Genomic DNA, 24,561 nt, shown 5'->3' with positions numbered 1-24,561 from the left:
TTGAGTTTTCTATAAAATTTAACCTAGAAAAATGAAATTAAGCATGTAGAGCCCGGAGTAAATGAGAATCTATAAAAGGGGACTTTTTGGTACTTTTTCGTTCTTCAAAAGGTACTTTTTGAATTTCCTATAATATTGAACCTAGAAACATGAAATTAAGTATGTAGAGCCCGGAGTAAATGAGAATCTATAAAAGGGGACTTTTTGGTACTTTTTCGTTCTTCAAAAGGTACTTTTTGAATTTCCTATAATATTGAACCTAGAAACATGAAATTATGTATGTAGAGGATGGATTAAGTGAGAACCTATAAAAGGGGACTTTTGGTACTTTTTTGTTCTTCAAAAGGTACTTTTTGGATTTTTGTATAATATTGAACCTAGAAACATGAAATTAAGCATGTAGAGCCCGGATTAAATGAGAATCTATAAAAGGAGACTTTTTGGTACTGTTTCGTTCTACAAAAGGTACTTTTTGAGTTTTCTATAAAATTTAACCTAGAAACAAGAAATTAAGCATGTAGAGCCCGGATTAAATGAGAATCTATAAAAGGGGACTTTTCGTTCATCAAAAGGTACTTTTTGAATTTTTTATAATATTGAACCTAGAAACATTAAATTAAGTATGTAGAGCCTGGATTAAGTGAGAACATATAAAAGGGGACTTTTTGAAACCTTTTCGTCTTCAAAAGGTACTTTTTGGATTTTTGTATAATATTGAACCTAGAAACGTGAAATTAAGCATGTAGAGCCCGGATTAAGTGAGGACCTATAAAAAGGGAAATTAAGCGTTTAGAGCCTGGATTAAGTGAGAACCTACAAAAGGACACTTTTTGGTACTTTTTCGTTCTTCAAAAGGTACTTTTTGTGTTTTTTTTAATATTGATCCTAGAAACATGAAATTAAGCATGTGGAGCCCGGAGTTAATTAGAATCTATAAAAGCAATCAGGGACTTGAGTGAATGAAAATTTAAACTGGAATATTTTCTGGTACTTTTTGAATTTTCTATAATATTGAACTTAGGAACATGAAATTAAATAAAATATGTCCTTTGGTACTTTTTCGTACTTCACTGGTACTGGTACTTTTAGAGCTTTCTAAAATATTGCATATATAAACATTATTAAATAAATTAAACACGCAGTATCCCAATTGAACGAAAATTGAAAAAAGCATACTCTGGTACTTTTTTGTTCTTTTACTAATACTTTTCGAATTTTCTATAATATTGCACCTAATGAAATTTAATGAAAATATATAAACTGTCTTCAACAGTTTTTTCTAATTTTCTGTAATATTGAGACTAGAATCATAAAATCAATTATTTTATTCCATTACGATGAGGGTAGCGAAGCACACTGGGTATAGCTAGTCTTATATATTTGTATTAATTTTATATGAAAAAGTGAGTTCATTCAATATAGCAGGGTGCATTTATATAGTTTTATTGATATGTATATATATGTACATACTTAAATGTGTATGGGCTTATGTATGTATGTATGTATGTATGTATGTATTTATTAAACATTTATTTCCTTATGGATTTTTTTTTTCATTATTATATTTCATATTTTAACGCATATGAAAATATTTGCTGAATTGCAAATTTTTAATTGGAAAGCCGGCATATTTTTCAAGTTGTATTTATTTCTTTTGCATGATTCATGTAACATATAATATTTTGATCTGCCACAGAGTATAAAACATTGCCCACAATTAATTTGTAATATGAAAAAAATAAAAAACATATATACATTCGTATAAAATTTATGATAAAAACCTTTTGATTTTGTATATTCAGTGGCGTTGAGAGATTATATTTAATGCGAATTTACAAAAAAATTCAACACAAGAACTTTAAATGATTTAATTTTCTTTAAACAATATTGTATGTTTTTTTTTCTGCTAGAAAATTCTGTTAGGAATTAATTGAAAAAAAGTGAAAATTAAAACGCTTTAATATTATTTATTTCCATCTCATTTTGGAAATGCCTGAAAATCAATGAGCTACTGATTTCACTTTGAGATATAAATATTAAAAAAAAAAAATAAACAAAACTGAAAAACAAAGAAAAGTAAGAAATTATAGTCGGACGAGGTCGACCATATAATACATCTTTTACAAAAATAAAATGTGATGTAGTTGTCATAATAAAGCATTCAAATTGCGTCCTGTAGTTTGATTACAAGGTTTACAAGCTCTATTCCGGGGTTCAGTTGTATGTAACAAATTTCTTTGAATTATCTTCAAAATTGCGAAATGTAGTTTGATCACAAGGTTTACATGGACGGACAGACAGACAGACAGTCAGACGGACATTGCTAAATCGAAGAAAATGATTCTGAGCCGATTGGTGTACTTTACGATGGGTTACGAACATCAGCGCAAACCCAATTACCCTTCCCACTATAAGATCGATACGATCACATTCTCGTTTTTAAACCATGTTCCAATCAAAAATGTCAGACATTTCATATGATATATTAAAAAAAATAGGGCAAACAGATGCTTAAAGAATCCTTCAATTATGTTATTTATTTCTTTGTTATCTTCATACTTTTCACCTTCGTGAGAAGGATGTATATTAACAGTGAAATTATGTTGTATTTTAACGTCAAATGGAAGACTCTAAAATATTACTCAATTATTTTGAGGTAAGAGCCCGCGTATAGCCGCCAAAATTTGTAAATGCGTTTATATGGAAAAAGGCAATTTTTGGAGTTTTTCACAAAATGAGGCTTTAATAATAATCAAAATAATCAAATAATATTTTACAGTCTTCCATTTGACGATAAAATACAACATAATTTCACTGTTAGAAATTAATTCGAGAGAAAAGCCTATTTTCGACCCACCCTAGTGTACATTAGGTTGTTATTTCATTTTGCAAAACCTATGATTTTTCCGAAATATTTTTTTATATGTTATATTTTGGATAATCATTAAATTTTTTTAATAGAAACCCCAAGAAAAACGCACATTGAAAAGAAGAGTGTAAAAAGCTAAGAAAATAGTTTTTTGTTACTTGATTATCATTTTAACTCAAAATTTCAACGCGATGATATTTAAGGCTTACCACGCTCTCTTACAACTAAGTACATATAAACTGCTTACACAGAATACCAACAGTTAGTTCGTTATCTTACTCACAACACCAATGCTTAGATAATTTATTAGAAGTCAAGTAATGGTTGTCACATTGAAAATATATTGTCTGGATTGCATTTGAATTGTCTAATGAGGTCTTACTAAAATAAATACTTTATAATTCATTAATCCTCTTGCTGTGAAACTATATATGATGTATACTTTGTTTTCATGCGATTTACAACTTGTTCTTATTACTTGTAAGCGTTTGTGATAAGTATTTGCCTCCAATGACATCGTCGTGTTAAAATAATGACTTAAAATGCTATTATATTTTTTTCAAAATGGACAAAAAAAATATTATTTAATTAAAAAAAGATGAGAATTAATCCTTTTGACTATGCACAACATTTAAAGAAATTCTGGAATACTCCCTTTGTTCCATGTACCAAGGACTATTTTTTCGAGAATTGAGTAATGAAATTTTGTTTTTCATTCTTTTTTCTGCCAATGTTCATAAAAATATTTAAAATATAACAATATATATTAAACAATTTAATTTTGGTGATAAACTTCGCAACTAAATGTTAATTATTAAAATTCCGCTATTAACAAATATATTTTATAGTTTTCACCTATTTTTTCCTGAACGGAGTGCAAAATCGATGGCATATTAGGGAATAACAAATATACATTTTTTGTTTTATCTTTTAAGCATTATTCAAACGATTAGGGTTTTTTAATTCTTTTCAAATGTTTCTAAGAGTCTAAAAGGGTTAATTTAGTTTTTATTCCTACTTTTTTAAATATATTACACCATAAAATCCAGTTAGTTTTATTAAATATGGCTGACAATAAATAAATAAGTACATTGAGAATTCCCAAATATTGCAAAATTTAACCTTTGAACCCCACAGTTTATCACTTAAGAATTTTCGATTTGAATAAAATTCCTGATGTATAGTTTATATTAAATGAACTATAATACTCTGAAAATACTTTATCTAAAATGTTCAACAGTTTCCAAAAAAAAAAAAAATAAATAAATAAATTAAATAAAATTTGAGTTTAGAAATAGCTATTGAAAAAATGTTTGACTATTGCCGATAAGAAGTTTGCCGCACCTTATTATATGACCAATATTAGAGTAATGTTCTTAGAGACACTGTCCTATTAACATTTTCCTATGAGCCTAATGTTTACATGGCATTTTTTTAACCCATAGAACAATTCTAGAGGGGTAACGGCTTGTGGGATAAAATTTAGTTTTCTTAATTCAAGCTTGGAGCACTCTAATATACATGGTAAAGGATGCATAACATTCGTCATATCCAAATTTATTATTGTTTCTTGTTTTATTTTGAATTCTCTTCTTATAATATTTTTATCGACCGCAAAATTGCAATATGAATTTCAATAAAAAGGACTGAAAAATAAACTATATTTTTTCTACACTATTTTTATTGTCTACATAAGTAAACAGTTTTCAAATAAATGGTTTCTCTATCATTTTAAATGTAAACATTTTTTTGTTTCCGATTTCACACTTGAATAAACAACTGAAAAACAGAAAAGATCAAACAACAAAAAACAATAATCTGAATGCATGAAGAAATAGAAATAGTTAAAGGACATTGAAATAGTAGAATTTAAATTCAAAATGCCTGAAATATGTATATTGAACATTATATTTATACATACATATGTATGTGTATATAGTGCGTACATCTCTTCAATACATTCAAAAATATAAATGCATGAGTGGTTGATAATATTTGCAACAGTGTTGCCAAAATACTTTTTCTGTTTATAAACTATTGGTATTTATTGGATGTTTAACAATTGTATGTAAAAAAGCCATGACGTTTAAGATTTTGTGTGTAAACCTGAAATTATTTTAATATTTAGTAATATTTTTTTTAACATTTACAGAAAAATATTTTTTGTTAATATTAACCCATTACCGCTTATTCTCCCATACACTTGGTAACTACAAATAAATCCCTTTTTATAACATCAACATTAATATTAGCTATAAATATTTACAATTATTTTGCAAGTTCTTAATTATTTTGTGTCGTATTTTCAATAAAAACCAGTCAGAGAAATATTCTTAAATTGAAGTTAAAATTTCCACTATATCATTTAATAAAAGCTTTAGAAAAGTTAAACTCAAATACCCGTAATTATAATTGAGCAATAACAAATTACAATTACTTATAATTGTAATTAGTAAAGCTTCAATTACAATTTCATTTGAAGAAAATTAAATCAATGAAATCACTCACAAGCCTGTCCACTATTTATACTCATATATAGTTCATACATCATTTTAACATGCAAGATTGGTATTTCTATGGGATGGTGTAGGACTAATGTATTAGGTTTCTAAAGTATTATTCATAACAAGTATGAATGAATAGTCGGACGTAGCCAACCATATGATAACCTACACCAGTCAGTATGTATGTTAAAAATGGGGATTATTTAAAAAAAACAAAGCATTTGGTTTGTTTTTTAAACTTTATTTCGGAATATTTTTACTTAAAAAAAAAGGAAATTTTTTACAAGAGGGCTCAAAGGAGAGTAGGGCAAAATATGGCCCTTAAAAATGTTGGTAGGGGAAGTTAAGTCTTCTTCAATATTATTTATGTAGAATTTAAAAGTGTTATAAGTGTTTGTAAGTGAATTTTGACATTTAAGTCATTTTCTGATGGGAAGTTTGTATGGGAGATAGGATCAAATGACGCCCGATCATTAGAAAAATCGGTAGTGTCATTTAAAGTTCTCTAAAACTAAGTTTTGTCGACTTTTGTTAACATAATAGATCCTTTAAATTAATCATAAGCCAAAAGGCCCTATTTGGATGGTACGGTTGTAAGGGGGCTAGTCGAAATAATGTACCGATGTTAACCATTTTCAATAGGCTTCGTCTTTGGTCCAAAAGAAGCGTGAGTGCCAAATTTCATCCAATTATCTTAATTATCTTAATCGACTCTGATTCTAAACCGATTGGTATACTTTAAGGTGGGTATAGGACGAATATTTTTGTATGTTACAAACATCAGCACAAACCCTATATTCCCCTCCACTAAAGTGGTGTAGGGTATAAAAATAGAAATAATATATGTATTTATTTGAACTATTTGAAAAATCACAGATTCATTTAAATTTTTCTCAAAATTCCATCACGACGTGTGTGTGTAAATTGCAACAAAACAATAAATTCAAACCAAAATCTCAAAGAAGAATGCAATGAAAAATAAACAAAAGGAAACCAAAAACTAAGCAAACAAAAGTAAAGAACAACAAAACAAATATATACAATACAAAAAATAAAAGAACATGAGTAAAACAGGAATAATCTAACAAAATATTTACATAAAATTAAAAATTAATATAAATGGTTTTTTCTATTTGTGATTATTTTCGACTGTTTTGTGGTGAATGTGTTCTTATTATATTCCATGATTACATCATAAAAAAGATGCGACATCTATTGATATTCCACTTAAGATATTCCACAAGCACTTTCCTTCACCTTTACATTCCAAATAAAATTTAAGGCCTAACTATAATATGCTTACATAAACTGAAGTCAGCTCAAGCAACTGTGCGAACACATATAAAACGTATGTGACAAACTATAATGTACTTAAGAGAGTTTCGTTAAGTTTCGTCAAATTTTATTTGCTTAAGAAAATAGCGATACTGACAGCACATTCAGTACGAAATCAATTTTTTGTTCACTGTACATAAAGGAAATAAGGAAATGAAAATGAAAATTTAAAATTGTCAAGAAAATTATTATTTTTTTTCTATAAAATATTATGAAATATACAATTTTTTTATTACGTGTGGCACATAAATGTGTAAATGGAGCTAAAGTGTTTTGAATGCACGTAAGTAAAAGTAAAAGTTTCCTAGGATTTTCTTAAGCACTTAAGCTTGCTTATTCATATTATAGTTTGGCCTTTAGTCTTTTTCAAAACTTTTTGTAAAGTTCGTTTAATAGGCCTTTTTAAATAAGCCTTCTATCAGTCCTCTAAAAGAAGCGAGAAGCACTGGGTACCAATAACAAGCCGTGTTAAACAATGACTTCGGAAGGGCTCTTCTTCCTGCTGGGATCATTCACGTCTTTACTCTATAATGGATCTAAGTAATATGTTTATTATGGTGTTTGTAATTATCCAAAACGGAAGTAAGTTAAGAATACCTTTATGGTTTTTTAACATTTTATTTTGAGTGTAAAATTGAAGTATGTTATAATATTTATAACAAAATTAGGCCTTGTCACTACGTGGTAGCGAAAAGTGTTCTACTATCTAAAACCAGTTTTTGGGATTATTTTGATTCATAAAAATTCTAAAACCGTTCACAAACAAACTAACATGAACATTTAATAGTATTATTGACATGATTGGGTACTAAAATTGTCATTCAACTTATAAATATCGTGTTATTAACAATGACTTTTGTTATTTTCAAAAAATTTTGATTCTGTATTAAAATATTAAAAATATTTTTATAATAAATATAAAATAAGGAAACCCGATTTAAATTTTTCAAAAACTTTTAAAAAGTTATAACCCTTATGTATATGTATTAACTTTCATTCTAGTTCCGAAATGTATTAATTTACCTACGTTTACAGGTTCTTAGCTAAAAAATCTAAAAAAAACCTTTTCTTGGGCGTATAATCAATAAAAAATAATTAAATGTTACTCATTCGACTAGCTTTAATCTGATTTTAAGTTGGTTAAAAATTTTAGTTTATTAGATGAAATATTTAAATGATAACACCATTATGATTACTAATATAAAAAAATACTATGTTTTTTAACGGAACATATTTTACACATTTCAAATTATTTCTTACTTGTGATATTTTATACGGAACTGTACAACTTCTTCGTTTACTAGAACACTTCCATCAACAATATTTTTATGTATATTTATTCAAAAAACCATTCCAGCATTTTAGTTTGCAATACACCTTTATGTAAAAGTATATATTTATGTACATGTAGTTATGTAAAATAATACATTTTTGCAACGTATTCGAAAGAGATTTAATCCTTCTTCTGTTAAACACAATAAAAAATAAAATAAGAAATGACAAACACCAACACTTCAAGAAGACATACGTCACCTAGTGGCATGATGGTTTCACTTCTCCAGCATTAATTCCTTTATCAATAGTATCTTTGATACTTCTAGAGTTAAATTGTAAACGAAATGTAAAAGTAGTTGGAAGGAATGTTGCACGACTGAATAAAAAGGAGAAAGTTTTCACAGTAAATGAAAAGATAAGAGAAATAATATTTAAATTGTTGGCATTCGTTTTTAAGTTGTGTTGCATCAGAATGTGAATTTGAATGAGTAACAATGTGCATTTTATGTAAATACAACGTCACACACACACCCAAGTGAATATGTGTAGTAGTAGTGGATTACATTAAATTTATTTTCATGCATACACCCAGCAAATCTTAAAAAATACACGGTTTTATAAAAGAACTACCCACTAATATGTCTAATATGGTGTTCAAATTCATACCTTATGCCGTAAATCTTTAATTATATTTTTGTAGTTATTTTATATTTTATATATGCATTCCTAACGATACTCACAAATTGTAAATTGTTTGTTTAAATCCTAAAAGGTTTTATGATAGTTGTAATAAATGATTAGATTTTGTGTTTGCTGGGTATAGTGTGTGTTAATAAGGTTATGCAATTAGAACAGTTTTTATTTTAATCGGATAACTACAAAATTTATATTTTAATAAAAACTTAAAATTCATTAAAAAGAAAACAACTGTTAACCGAAACAGATTTTTATTTTCTGAAAAGCAAATGTGATCAAAACAATAATTGTTTGAATGGATGCCCTTATGTGTCGTCTTGTAAGTGGGTGTTTGTGTTGCACCTACAATAAATATATTTATTTGTCATGGTGTTGCATATGAAGGAGTGAATCTCTTGTCTTGTGTTGTGGTGTGTGAAATTTGTTTTTCCATGTTCATGTCTTTACATTTGTAAGTATGTTTGTTGTAAGTTTTCAATGCAATACAATGCAATGTGATTTTTGCATTTATATTCATTATTTTGATTTGTATAAATCTTTCTGTTTACATTTTTTATATTTTTCTTTTTTGTTTTACTTCATTTATTTGATTGATAAGCATTTAATTCTTTTATATACATATATTCTTTAATAATAAAACTAATAAATTTATTTGTTTTTAACCCTTTATTATTTGAATTCATTATTCATTCTAAGTTATATTCTGCATTTTTATTCAAACAATAAAGATACCCTACAATAGTTATAAGTATGTTTTAAATGTTGTTTGTATTACTATTACTGAACTAGAACTGAAATAGAACTGAACTAGAACTGAACTAGAACTGAACTAGAACTGAACTAGAACTGAACTAGAACTGAACTAGAACTGAACTAGAACTGAACTAGAACTGAACTAGAACTGAACTAGAACTGAACTAGAACTGAACTAGAACTGAACTAGAACTGAACTAGAACTGAACTAGAACTGAACTAGAACTGAACTAGAACTGAAATAGAACTGAACTAGAACTGAACTAGAACTGAACTAGAACTGAACTAGAACTGAACTAGAACTGAACTAGAACTCAACTAGAACTGAACTAGAACTGAACTAGAACTGAACTAGAACTGAACTAGAACTGAACTAGAACTAAACTAGAACTAAAATAGAACTGAACTAGCACAGAACTAGAACTGAACTAGAACTAAAAATCGCCTTTTTGATTATGCCCAAGAACACTTACTTCTTTTATTTGTATCTCAATTTTAATTTTAAATTAATTAAATTTTCCAAAACGTAATATTTTTTATAATTAGTATCTATAATTTTCTGTTAACGGGTTTAATGTACATATTACAGTCGTTAATCTATCCGATGATGACAATATGCGCTTCTTTTAGTTTTAAAGCGAATTAAATCCATTATAAAGCAATTCTATTTGTATGTACTAGAACATACTTACATGCATATGTATGTACTTATTTGTGAACATGAATATTAGAAATTTAACGCATGTATGTGGATGCTATAGTTCTGAGTTTATTACACCCTTTTGGGTATAATAAACTTCCTAACATTAACGTACGTATGTTTGTATATTAGTGCGTGTGTATGTGTAAATTAACACAATATAATTAGAACATTAAATATTTATTCTCAATGTAATTATCGTTCACCTCAAATACACTTAAAGTTAAATTTCTTTCGTGTGAGTGTATGTGTTTGGCTATACGAGTGAACGATGTAGAAAATAAGGGTAAAAGGTTTTTTCTTAAAGGCCTTAAATACCATGTCGCAACAATATCTATTTAAAGAGAAGCATCGGTTTAAAGATATCCAAGAAATACATATATTAACAAGTAAGAAAGTATAGTCGGGCGTGACCGAGCATACAACGCAACAGTTATGAAAATTAAATGGGATTTATTTTTGAAAATAAAAACATTTAACTTCTATAACATTATTTCGGTACATTTAAGCAATTTATGGACGAGAAACTAATATTCTGAAAGAGGCTTTAAATAGGGGCTTGGGTCAAGTATGGACCAAGCCGGATAGATTTTGTGAAAAAAATTATATAATATTTATTTGTGCTAATTTTGGACATTCAAGTAATTTTCTGAAGGGGAATTTGTATGGGGGCTAGAGTCAAATGGGGTCCGATCTCTATTAAATTTGGCAATGTCATCAGGGCTTGTATAAAACTTAGTTGTGCCGCTTTTCATCGATATACAAGTATATTAAACATAATTATGAGCTCAGAAGCCCAAATCGTTTTCGACTCAGAAAACGATCTAAGCCGATTTGTATACACACACTAAAGTGGTGTATGTTAGAAAAAGTAATGACGCTAATATAACATACTTTTACTACTTATATATTGACATTTTAACTTAAGCATGTACATAAAACTCCTGCTTACAAATATTGAGTTAAATATGTCATTACCAAGCTCGTTTACAAATATGTGTGTAGTTAAGTAAGTAAAAAGTAAAAACCAATAATCCCTCATTTGTTATTCCGCTGTTTTACGCATCATATTAATTCTTTTTATGAGTACATATTAAAAGATGGTTTCTATGCAGTTATTAACAGAATATATTTTAGTATTAAATATGTTGAATATGTCGAATGTTCAGATACGTAATGTCTATGCTTGTAGAATGCTTTAATATCTCCAGTAAAAGCACTTCTCATATAAGGTCATACATTAGTTCCCTATATTCTAATTTTAATATATCCAGTGTATATGCTTGCTTTGTAAGGCTTTTCATTAGGCCCCTTAAATTCTAATTTTACCTTGATAGTTATAATGTACAAATGTATTGTATTGTAATAATGTTGCGTGGCTTGACGTTTTTGTTCATTAAAACAATAATAATTGTGAGGTCTACCAGGTGTCTTATGAAGTGTTCTCATTTTAGTCTTTTTAGCAAAAACATTCACTCATACACATACAAATGTATGTATGTGTGTTTGTGCACATACATGCTCAAACAAAACTAAGCTTGCATAAGTTTGAATAATTCTATTTTATTAAATTCATGTTTAAATGAAGTTGTAATATTAAACGACTCTCCACTAAATTAAATAATAAGCCAAAGGTGTTGTACTACAAGCTACTCGTATACTCATTATGTATATGTATTTACATATACATAGGTTTACACATGTACAATATGTATGCGTAGTTGTGTGTACACACTTACACTTTATTACGTCGAGTGCTTTCATCCGTTTTACCTTCAAGTAAAATTTTCGTTGCTCTATTAAATGTTTGTGGTTTAATGATGTCAATAATTTTTAATGCTTTTGCCCCAACGCAATATGGAAAGAACTTAAATCTTTAACTATTATGAGAGTATTAGTTAAAATAAAGTATTATTATTAGAAACGATTAACAGATTTAAATATATTTTAATGAAAATATAAAATACATACATATGTATCAGTAAAGTAAATTATGAAATTATTATCTTTAAACAATTTTATGCAAATTATTTAAGTATTTATTTCACACCTTTAGAAGTGTAGAAAGATGTTATGTGTTTGCAGCAATTAAATAATTTTAGTTTGTAGTATAAAGACATTATGCTTAGGAACATATAAGTAAAGTATTAATGAAAATTCGTTGCTGATTAACAAATTTTCTCGTTAATGCTAATGAAATATTTAATACTTTTTTATTGCATAAATTGTCTCAGATTCACTTTCTATCGTCCCAATTTTTATACCCTACACTACTTTAGTGGTGTCGCAATTTTCAAGATAATTGGATGAAATTTAGCATACACGCTTTTTTTTGTCCCAAGGACGAAACCTATTGAAAATGAATAAAACCGGTGTATAATTTTACCTAGCCCCCATACAACAGAACCCACCAAAAGGGCTTCTGAGATCATTATTATGTTATATATAAGTGTATTTCGATAAAAATCCGCACAAATAATTTTATACAAGCCTTGATGCCCTTGCCGAATTTCGTAAAGATCGGGCCTCAACTTTACATACAAAGTCCACTTCAGAAAAATACTTGAATGTACAAAATTAACTTATAAACACAAATATCGCGATAAAATTTAGCACAAATAAATATTATATAAAAAAACTTTATCGGCTTGGTTCATATTTTTCATAACTTGTGTAGGATATCATATGGTCGGTCACGCCCGAATATACTTTCGTACTTGTTGTATTAATTTAATTAAAATAATAATTTTGCAATGAGCCCATACAAATATCATATGAACACAAATAATAATCCTATTATATTATAATTTAAAATTAGTGGTGCCCTTGGACATGTGGACCCTACGTAAGGTTTTATATACCTCTAAAAATAATCGTTTTAGCGGTATGAATGAAAATTAAAACTTTTACAACATTTCTCAACCAAAATAAAAACTTTACAGAACCACTTCTTACGATCCCATAAATATATTGTCCTATTAGATTGAGATGGAAAATTATTAGATAGAGGTGGAGATTAATTGTATATGCAACAAAAATCGTTGGATGGAGTTTTGTCCATAATTAACAGAATCCCTTACCATTTCCATACAGAAATAATCTTAAATAAATACTGAAATAAGAAAACCAAATAAATATTTATTTTCAATACAAAAACAATTGTTTTCCCCTTTTTTTATACGCTGAAAAACAAATACATATACATAAGTGCAAGTATTAAATAGTTAAATGAAAAATGTAATTGTTTAACGTGATTGTCATATTTCAAATTAATAAATTTTTAATTTAAGTGACATAATGTAGAGTTGGTTTGTTTGTGGATTTGTGTGAGTGCTTAAATTTGTATAGAATTTTAAATGTGTAAATTTACACGCAAACATACTGGTTTATTAAAATTTGTATTTATTTGTAATTGAAATCGCACTTTTCCTATTTTAAATGTTTGATTCGAGTAAATTGAATATGAATAATATCACGTTTTTTATAAGTCCACGACCATAGTATTGGGAGAAGGATAACTACAAATTGTAGGTGAAATTATTATAACACAGAGGGGAAAAACGTTAGAAAACTACAACGTTGACGACGTTTCGTCGTCTGGCAACATTGTGTTGTAGTACGTATGTATCTACATACTTTGCAATTTAAGTTTTTGAATAATTATAAACACTTTTGTGTCAATTTGATATCAGGCGTGTAAAAATTGAAAACATATTTTTTGCTCTGAGTAGATACATCCGGCATCACTTCACTTTTTAATATAACTTTACTTTACTTATATACCCTCTCACCGCCGTTAGTGGTGAGAGGGTATATATTACTTTGTCATTCCGTGTTTAACACCAATAAATATACATCTGAGACCCAACAAAGTGTATATATTCTGGTTTCTTATCAAATTCTGAATCTATTCGTCTGTAAATTAATGAAAATGAGCAAATCTGTTTACATCGAGAGAAGTTATGAATCAAAATTTAAAATAAATCCGAAACATTTTCTCTTTTTACACTTTATAATGTAATTTTCACAAAAAGTGTTCAACATAATTGCATGAAAATCAACACACTCTCTCCATGAAAGCTTGACACCGGATGAAAATTGCCGGAATCGTTTCACAACTTCATATAAGTACCACCCATACAAAAGTACATATTTTCGGAAAACGTGTTAATTGTAAATAATTTCCGTTAGAATAAAGCTATTTTTAAAAAATTTTACAAACTGAAGTTAAGTAGAATTTATAAAAAGGAAAAACTTTCACGATAGGTCTATATTTAATCATAGCTCCCATTCAAGGTCCCCTAACAAAAGTCACTTAAATATTCATAACTCACTAAAACATACAAATATTGGCACATACATTGATTTTATAAACAGAAATTATATTGTAAATTTTTTTCCGGTCGGTTCACATTTGGTCATAGCTCTCATACAAGGTCCCCTCCCGAAAACTACTAAAACTCTCAAAACTCATTACCTAATTAAGATATTTTTACGAAATATGCTCCAATACAAGGACCCCTTCTGGAAATCACTTAAAACCCCATACCTCATTACCAAATTATATATTCCTCCTTTACACAAAAATGTAAAATTGTTTCCCATCGGTTCACAATTGGTCATAGCTCCCGTATAAGGTTCTCTTCAGAAATACACTTAAACGCATATAACTCATTTCCAAATAATGATATCCATACAAAATGTGGCACAAATATTACTTTTATATACAGAAAAGATACTGTAAATTTGATTAACTATCATCCATATATGTTCTTAATGTCCATGCAAAGATCACTTTCACGCACATTCTACAATGCAAATTATTATAAAGCTAAACCATGTTTTAGGGCGCTATTAATATATAAAAGAAAATTGTGTTTGTAATGTTCCATAAATTTTGCATTTGTAACAGATTTAAGCTATTTAAATCTTGAGTTTTTTCTATTCAAAAACTTGAGAACACTTATTTTACAAATATTTGATCAATTACAAATCTATTAATATAAAAGTTGCTAGTGGAGGGTATCAAAGATTTGGCACAGCCGAATATAGCACTCTAACTCTGTTTCTCTTTTTTTGTTCAGTACTTTAAAAGATATTTCCACATAAAATTTTAAAAAAGTCAGTTGTATTACCACGATTATTTTATTTATTCGATTTTTCCATGTTATAATATTTATAGAGACTTACAAACTATTTAATGAATATTACAAAATTTTTGATGTGAATATATTTGAAGGATATGACTTTACCAAATTTTATCTTAATGGTATAATTGTTTAAGATTTTATTTATCATAAACTGATATTGAAAGATTTAATCTTTTGAGATCCTTCTCTTCCTGTTTGTCATACATATCGCAAAATGATTGCCGTTTTTGCGCATGTTATTATCTAAAATAATGATTATAATCATTAAATTGGATAAAAATACATACACACACATGCTCACACATACGTATGTATATAAACTATTTTAAAAAAACATTTAATCATTATAACATACGATTATGGATCTCTATAAAATTTAAGAATTATAAAATTATTGTTTTATGGTTGATGCAATAAAATGATTTCAAATTAATTTGTAATAAATAAATAAATATAATTAATTAATTAATTGATATTTTTAACACTGTTAAAAATATACATATGCACATATTTGTAGGTACATTAAACAAACAAATATATAACGACTTATGCAAAAACGATTATTAAGTTAACATCGGTTATTAAAACCTGTTTTTATATGGAAAAAAGTGTGTAGTAAATCATTGTTAACTTTCTAATAAGTTTTGAATGAACTTTTATTAATTAATACATCATTTAAGATAATTTAATGTAAAAACAACTAAAATTTGATTTAATGTCAACAATTAATAAGTTATTATACATACATACATACATACATACATACATACATACATACATACATACATACATACATACATACATACATACATACATACATACATACATACATACATACATACATACATACATACATACATACATACATACATACATACATATATAATTAAAAATATCTGAAAGTTAAATAAAACTTTAAAATATACATCAATATTTTGTTTAAAATAAAAGTTTACATTTCAATATGAAATGTAATACTTAATATGTATTTATTATCAAACAACGTTGTAAAGGAAATAGTTTTAAAATACTTTTTTTCCATATATAAATATTTTGAAATAATTTTTTGCAATATTTACACTACACTTAACACAAACAAAATGCAAGTTTTCATGTAAATATTTTTTTCGATTCCAACAAATGTTGATTTGTTAAATCAAAATATTGTTATTTTTCCATTTTTTTTTTTTCATTTTATTTTCACTCAATTTAGTTGTGCAGTCTATATTTAAGGGAACAATTTATTACAAATTGTTTGGTAAAATAAACACATTCATATATGTGCATATACTTTTAAAAGTGCACTTAAGTAGAGTACACTAGGAACAAAAAATATATACCCAGCAAAACCTAATATTAATAAAAAATATATTAAAATACCTAACAATAACTCATCAATGACCTTGCCATTGAATGCAATTGAAATTGTATGAAATTATCATTGATAAATATGTTATTGTGTAAGTACATGTCGTTATTAAGTTTTTGCTGGGTACATTTAAATTTAATTAAAAAAATTAAAAGTTAGTAATTTAAAAAAGTTGATATCGATTTATTTTATAAATATCTTTGAAACATCTCTTTACAAACTTCGATTACACCGTTTAGTAATTTAAAAATAATGGCCACACACATGAAAAAATGGATATACATATGTACATATATCTATGTAAAACTAAAAATTTACAGAATAAATCTGTTTTCAGTTTTTACATTTTGGTTCTCTTCAATGAACTTTTATGTTTCCAGGTATATTCATAAATAAATATTGAAAATTTATGACCAAATGTAGGTATCAAACAAAAAGCAAGAGTTTCGTTATTTGTTCGAACATTAAACCTTTTAATCTTTTATTGAATATCCATATTGAGGTTATATACATATGTACGATGCTAATTTAATTTATTTCGAATATCACTTATACATCCATTGAAAATTTAAAGACCATTTAAAAGGAATCTGTTCCGATGTAAAAAATATTCAAATGGTAGTTTTCATATGTACAGTCTATTCTTTAACGCATATATCGGGTATATACAGCTGTGTTCAAAAAAATAGGAGTAAGACTTAGGAATAATGGTGCAGCTTAATTTAAAAAAGAAAGATTTACAGAAATTAAATATTTTTTCACGATATTTATTTGTTAAGCGTTTAAAATACAAAACAAATGAAATTTTGTAAATAGGTTCATTATTATTATTATTATTTTTTTTGATATTCACATTTTTCGAAATCCATATCCGATTACGACTGTTAAAAAAATATGAGTACCGTATATTATCTAACCTAAGTTAGATTAATTTCCTTTATTCGTAGTAAATATAAAAAATTTTCTGATATTTAGATGATTTTGAGCTCAGTTCACAATTATTTCATTTAAAATCCTGAAAGAAAATGTCAGAATTGACGAAAATGAAATCTGTTCCAATATCTTGAAAATTATGAAAATTCTCATGGTAATTTCACTAAAAGACTTTTTGAATACTTTAGGAAGTCAAATATTTTAAAACTTCTGATAAAAAATAAACATTTCATTCAAAAATTATAAGAGCTTCCCATAAGCGCTTATGTTTTTTTTTGAAATTAATCCCATTAGGGTGCCCCAAATTAGTGAAACTAAGCCAAAATGTAGTTATTAAACATCAAGATCAATATTCAGTTAGTTCAGATTAATTTTTAAACAAATCGTTTTAAAAAAAATTAATTTCAGACCATAAAACATATAGTGATACCCATAAAGTTTGCCAAGTAACACATTTAGAGGTGGTTTCATAAATGGATGAATTTTTAATGCATGAATACGAGAACAAATTATATTTTTAAATCTTAATGAATTCAGAAAATATATTGAAAGTCCGTTAATTGAAAAATATTAAGCTCTAACATACTTTCAATGAAGTTGTATAATAGGAATGATTCATGATGGGTTTTGACGAAAAGGTTATGGTCTAATAAATTGTAAAATGGTATCGTACCCCAAATGTTGTAGGTACTCATATTAGCCCAAGATATGCTATCATATTCCCAATAAACAAATTTGATAAAATGGCGGTGTTGTCGTATAAAAACATTATTGATTCTAAATTAGTGGAAGCTCGTTCCATAGAAAGTAGGCCATTATATGGTTATCGACTTACTGATTCTAAAGCAAAACGTTGAAAGACCTTGCGTATAACATCATTTAAGGCTGAATAAAAATACTGCATATTTGTTGATAATCGGCCACGACATGTTTCGTGCCCTAAAAAACCCTTTTTGAAAAGACATTAAGTTCCGGAGGCTCATATACCCATATTCTAAATAAAATCTTTGCAAAAATGACTGATGTTGTACTGCCACACATTAATTAATAATATTTTAGATGAAAGTGCTTTCGTTTTTTATTTTAAAAATAGTTGAACTTAAATCGAATACTCCTATTATTTTGAACAATAGATTTTGTATATAAATTTAGAAAAATATATATTTTTTTAAATAAATTTCTTCAACATTCAAAATAACGGTTATAAAAATTAGAGAACAAGTTAAATAAATAAATTATAAAAATATTTAATTAAAAATGTAAATCTTTCACTAAAAAATTTATATTAAAATTCTTTTTTTTAAATGTTCAAACCTATTATTTTGAACGCAACTGTATATTATGTTGAATGTTGATGGATAGAAGTTATTATATTTATTATGTAGTATCTAAAACTTATTTGCTTAAAACCATAGGTAACACTGTTTTGAAATAATAGTTTTGATGGAAAAATACATATATAAATTGAGTACTTTTTGAATATTTGGTCGTGTAAGGTACTTATTGTTTCCAATTGTACTTGTACTTATACGCACTACAAGGAAGGAAACGTCTTTTTTCCCTCTGTTGTTAGAGACCATATTAAATTGAAAGCTATAAAAGAGGACTTTTTGGTACATTTGCTTTCTTTACTTTTGGTACTTTTTGGGTTTTCTATAATATTGAACCCTAAAATATAAAACTATGCATGTAGAGCCCGGAGTAAATGAAAACATACACTGGCAAACAAATGTGAGTGCATATTTGTTATGTGTGCACTTATTTTATTTATTTTAATATATTATTTATCAAAATGAGTAACAATTTAAACCAAAAAACATAAATTTTTACATAAAAAGCAAACAAAACTAACATAACTCGCACGCACTTAATTTTCCTTGCCTCGAAACCATTAGGGAAAATATCTTTTGATTCCTAAAACATGTAGTTCTGTAGGTATTATCAACATTTTAAATACATAATTTTTTAAAGAAAATCTTTCTTTTATGGTATAAAACAAAAATACCACATGTAGGAATTTGTTTGTCTCTCTTATGAGCATTAGACCTGTATTAAAAATAAATGAACTTTTTTAACCTTTAGCTAATATATAAAGATATAAAACATGTAAAAGTCGAAACGGAATTTCAAAACTATTTATTGATTTAAGTCACAATTGTTTAATTATCACTAAATCAAAACTAGTAGAAATTTTAAATCTCAGACTTAATGTACAAATTCATATACATAGTTTAATAATATTGTGCAAATATTTTCTCTTTCCCTTCATCCTTCTAGCCTGAGTATGAAAACGTAAAAAATATGAAATGTTTGTTTCAACTTCAGTTTGTGATTACAAATGATTGAGCAGTTTGAAAAAATGGGGTTTCATATTTTATTACTTTCACTTCCGTAAAGTTTTACAGCTGAATATACTCTGAAGTGGACCCATTGTATATATGACGTGTACGAATATTACATGAATGTATGAATGTACAAGTATGTGTGAATAATTTAATGGTTACGGAATTTATAGTTGTGGTTTTTTGTGTGTGTGAGACCCTCATAGAAGAAAGGAAAATAATGCTTGCGTAACTTAAGTTGCAATACAGCACTACTACCACACACCTCTCAGTTATACAAGACTTCATGCATTACACTTTACCTACATTTGTAATGTAAATTTATGTTTTCGAATAAATGCAAGAATCTGTGAAAGCATACGTATGTATACACAGTGAGTGATGACAAATTTATATGGTAGTCGTTTGTGTTCATAAGATCTATTTTCAATTCAAAGGCGATTTGCAATTTTTAATGCAATATAGTATAAACATATATGTATTTGGATATAGTGTTTAGAAAAATATGGACTTTGTTTAACAGTGTCATCCAAATTAATGAAAACAAAGGCTTTAAAAGTAAAAAAGTGCAGACATTTAGAATGGTATATATGGCGTCTGAGTATTGTTAATATTCTTCAGTTAATAATAATGAAAAACCAGTATTTTATCTTTTCGTTCACCAATTTGGCGATCAAAGAAATTTTTCCCAAATGACCTATTTCTCTAAATAACTTAGAACTCATATCAAATCTTTACAGATTATTGTCAATTAGCGCAGAGCTTTTCAAGTAGATATCGATATTGGTATTTTCGTATTGACAAATTATTTTATTTGCCATTTCATTAACGTAAATTTCTGCTTGCAAAACAGTTACTCAATATAATGAGGATCATAGAATCAAGCACATTAAGAAAACTTCCCAGGCTGTATCGACAACTAGTTTTTAAACCATCTGAGATCATGAAACAGGTAGCAATCATGTTCCTGAATCTATATTATTAAAACTACATTTAGTATTGAAGTCAAGCTCTGGAACGTCTAATATTGTATCCAAATTAGAACGAAAGGCACGGAGCGTTTTAATTAACCACATTCTGCACTAGTTGCCTCTAGAAACTGAACAATTCATGTAAGTATCTTATACGAAGGTTGCAATTTTTGTACATGAATGTTCCCGTCCATGTACAAGCACTTTGCTAAAATTCTCGAGCTATCTAATCTCTTGCTCGATCCGTCAAATCCATCAGTTACTCCATTCTCTCTATAGAATGCATGTAGACATCAGAAAAACATCAGAAAACTCTACCTCTTATACCCAATCTTTTCATTATTAGCTCAAATCCAACATTTTATTAATCCACCCACAGTCCTGCTCTGTAATTCCAGTATCCAGGAATGATAACAGAAATGTATCTAGAAAATCATATTTACCATGTATCAGTCTTTTAACGAAGCACCCTCTTCCGGCGATTTGGGTTTCAACCACAGCCACTACGTGGATCCCGAAGGAACCTCAACCAACTGACCAACCAGTCCTGTAGTAAATTGTCAACACCAATTAATAGTCCCGAAAGACTACAGGTCTACCCCCGGATTGCAATACACCATGATGTGACATGCCCGGGATAGTACAAAGCTATGTTACCATATTTTACTTTCATTGAAAATACTAAAACTCGATATTCACGTCTTTTATACCTTATGTTAAAATCTCGTTCATAAGGGGCTGAATATCTTAGAACACAGAGATTAATTTCACGATAGGATTTAATAAAATGTTAGATTTTTAAATATTATACAGTAAATATTCCATCTCGGTTAGTATTTCCTCAATAGTATCAAATAAGTTATGAGTTGGTTATTTTTAAACAATTTGTTTGGATCTTTATAAATGGTTTAAACATCTTGTGGTAAATTTGAACCACACTGTAGCTACATCTGAATGTGTGGTTGATTGTGTGTGACATCATTTTAGTGCAATTTAAAAGATGTATATAAATTATTTCAAAAAAGGAATAAAACCAAACGAAAATGTTACATTTGATTGCAATGAAATTTAATGCACAACACCCATTGTATGGCAACCAGCAAGCACATCATTGCATTCCAACATCATTTAAATCGAATAATGAATCTTGAAAGGTAGTAGTAATGGGTCTAGTACATACACATATACATTTATGCATGTTTGAGTCGTTAAATGGGGATGGGTGATTTGTTTTTACATGTTTTTGACGTGTATTTACAGTTTAATGCGTTTTATGTTGAATAAACACAGTGGAATAAAAGTGAAAATATTGTACAAACATACTGATGTAAACATACATACATACACATATACATACTTATATGTATAATTTTATAGGTATGTAAAGATATTTTCAACATTTGGTTGTGCGGTTTAATGAGTGTTGATGGTTTTGCGTTTACATCTATATGTGAATATGTATCCCAATATTTTTATAAGGGGACTTAATGTAATGCTATAAAAAAGTATTTTTAAACTATATACATAGATGAGTCGATTTTGTAAAATTGTATATCATTTCACTTTTAATTTGGTTCGAAATTAAATTGTCTTTAAAGATCGTGAGAGCTAATTGTTAATTTTTTTCTAGTTAAGTAACACTAAATGATTGGTGATTTCACTACGAATTCAGTTTGGTACAGCCATTTCGAAATGCAGGGATATATGTATGAGTATACGTACATACATACTTATGCATGTATATATATAAATATGTTTATATTTCTATTATTTAACATTTGATATTGTTGTAACCATTATATTTATGGTAAAATTGCAATATGTTTGTATGTAGTACTTATGCAAGTGTTTGCTGTTGAATATTGCATTTATTTTATGTGGCTTTAATGCTGATACATTTATTTATTTATTTACTCGGATGTATACACAAAAATGTATGTAGGTATTTCCATGTATTTTTATATAATAATTCAATGGGTGTGGGTACATTTACGTGTTTTTCTCTTTTGTTTGTAAATGCGAATACTTTGTGGTTAAATTTTGCACAATTATCAAATACGCACATTTCAACGAATGAATATTTTAAACTATTGCGGTTAAAATAATGTTTTCACTAAATTTTTCAAATATATTTTTTTTAAATGAAAGTAACATTTTAACTGTATTTATTTCATATAATATAATGCGATTTAAACGATTTTTAATGCATTTTAACTTTGTCTAGTAAACAAGTGGATGTAATAATTGTAGTTTAAAACACAAAAACATTTAAGCCTATTATTTAAACATAACTTTAAAGAAGACTTTAGTAGATGGTTTTGACATCTTTGATTTTATTGCAATTCACTGCGCAAACATACATATGTTTATGTTTGCAAATGTATTCTGGAAAATAAGTGTAAAACTTTCAATTTCAAAAATATAGTTTCAAAGTTTTAGCAATGTTAAGCCATTTTTAAAATTTTAAGAAAATTTCGATTGTTTTTGAAAATATTCTTCACTTTGTATAAAATTTTTAAAGAAGATGTAATTCAAGATAATAGGAAATGTACACAGTAAAACAGTAAATTGTGAGGGCTAAGCAATAATTGGAAATTATCGGTTTAGTTTTCAACAAAAATAAAACTTGAAAATTATTAAATGAAGTCATTCTTTTTATATATAAAAGAGTAGCGTTACTGACTGACTGACTGACTGACTGACTGATTCATCATCGCATAGCCCAAATGCCTGAGCCTAGAATCATGAAATTTTGACATTAGGTTTTGGTTATGTAGATCCACTAAGGAGGAATTTTTGGAAATTTGTACATTTACGGGTGAAAAGGGGAAAAACGGGTAAAGCAGGTTTTCTTAATTATCTTACACAATATTAGTGATAGAAGAAAAAATTTAAATGCACCTGTATCTACTCTCAAAATGAGCAGATGGGTGTCTGGTACTTTTGTGAAATTCATACTTTTAAGGGGTAAAATGTGTAAAAAAGATTTTATAAAAAAATTTTTATAAAATTTCAAAAAGTAGTTTATTTACTCACACAAAATAGCTATTGGTATATTATTTTGGAATTCGAGAACAAATGAATGCAGATTTAAATCGTTTGTGTTTTATCTATGATATGTAGATTTAAATACGAAACATTTTGTAAACTTAATTTTCGAAGAAGTATATTTCTAAGCGAAAAGGGGAAACATTGTACTCTTTTTATTAGTACTTTCCACGTAGGTAAAATTTATTCCACCTTTGGTACTTTTTCTTCCATAAAATGATACTCTATGTATGTTCTTTAATATGAACTCAAAACACTTGATTATTAAACATACACGGTCCTCATATCTACTGAAAAGGACTTTTGGTAATTTTTCATTCATCAAATTATATTTTTTGATTTGTATATGATATTGAACACAGAAACATAATTTTTTTTATTAAATGATGATCTATTAGAGGTATTTTATGGTACTTTTTTCAAATATAACTTTCAAAATTTTTTATAATGTGGGAGCTAAACGAATTAAACTAAAAATACAAGCTTCTTACTGAATGCGAATTTAATCACGTGATATTGAACGTATAAAATTGAAACATTAAAAAAATGTTTAATCAGTTTTAATTTTCTATAAAAGTAAACAAAATTTTGAATGTATTTAATCTAAGTTAGGGTA

The 24,561-nt window shown here is 27.4% G+C and overlaps 1 protein-coding gene and 1 long non-coding RNA gene across 2 annotated transcripts in view; both read left to right on the top strand.

The window, feature by feature from the left end:
• The window catches only part of LOC111674971 (Down syndrome cell adhesion molecule-like protein 1), a 324,845-nt gene that overhangs the window by 297,707 nt on the left and 2,577 nt on the right, over window positions 1-24,561 (top strand). The gene's annotated exons all lie outside the window — the stretch shown is intronic.
• LOC124419987 lies at window positions 6,909-7,542 on the top strand. Its single transcript, XR_006940974.1, has 3 exons — window positions 6,909-6,991; window positions 7,057-7,290; window positions 7,377-7,542. It is a non-coding gene; the product is annotated as an uncharacterized LOC124419987 (long non-coding RNA).

The sequence above is a fragment of the Lucilia cuprina genome, chromosome 2 (genome assembly GCF_022045245.1).
Source record: "Lucilia cuprina isolate Lc7/37 chromosome 2, ASM2204524v1, whole genome shotgun sequence".
In the NCBI taxonomy this organism is placed as follows: domain Eukaryota; kingdom Metazoa; phylum Arthropoda; class Insecta; order Diptera; family Calliphoridae; genus Lucilia; species Lucilia cuprina.
Note: the sequence above shows the minus strand (reverse complement) of the source record. Positions and strands in the feature narration are given on the sequence as shown.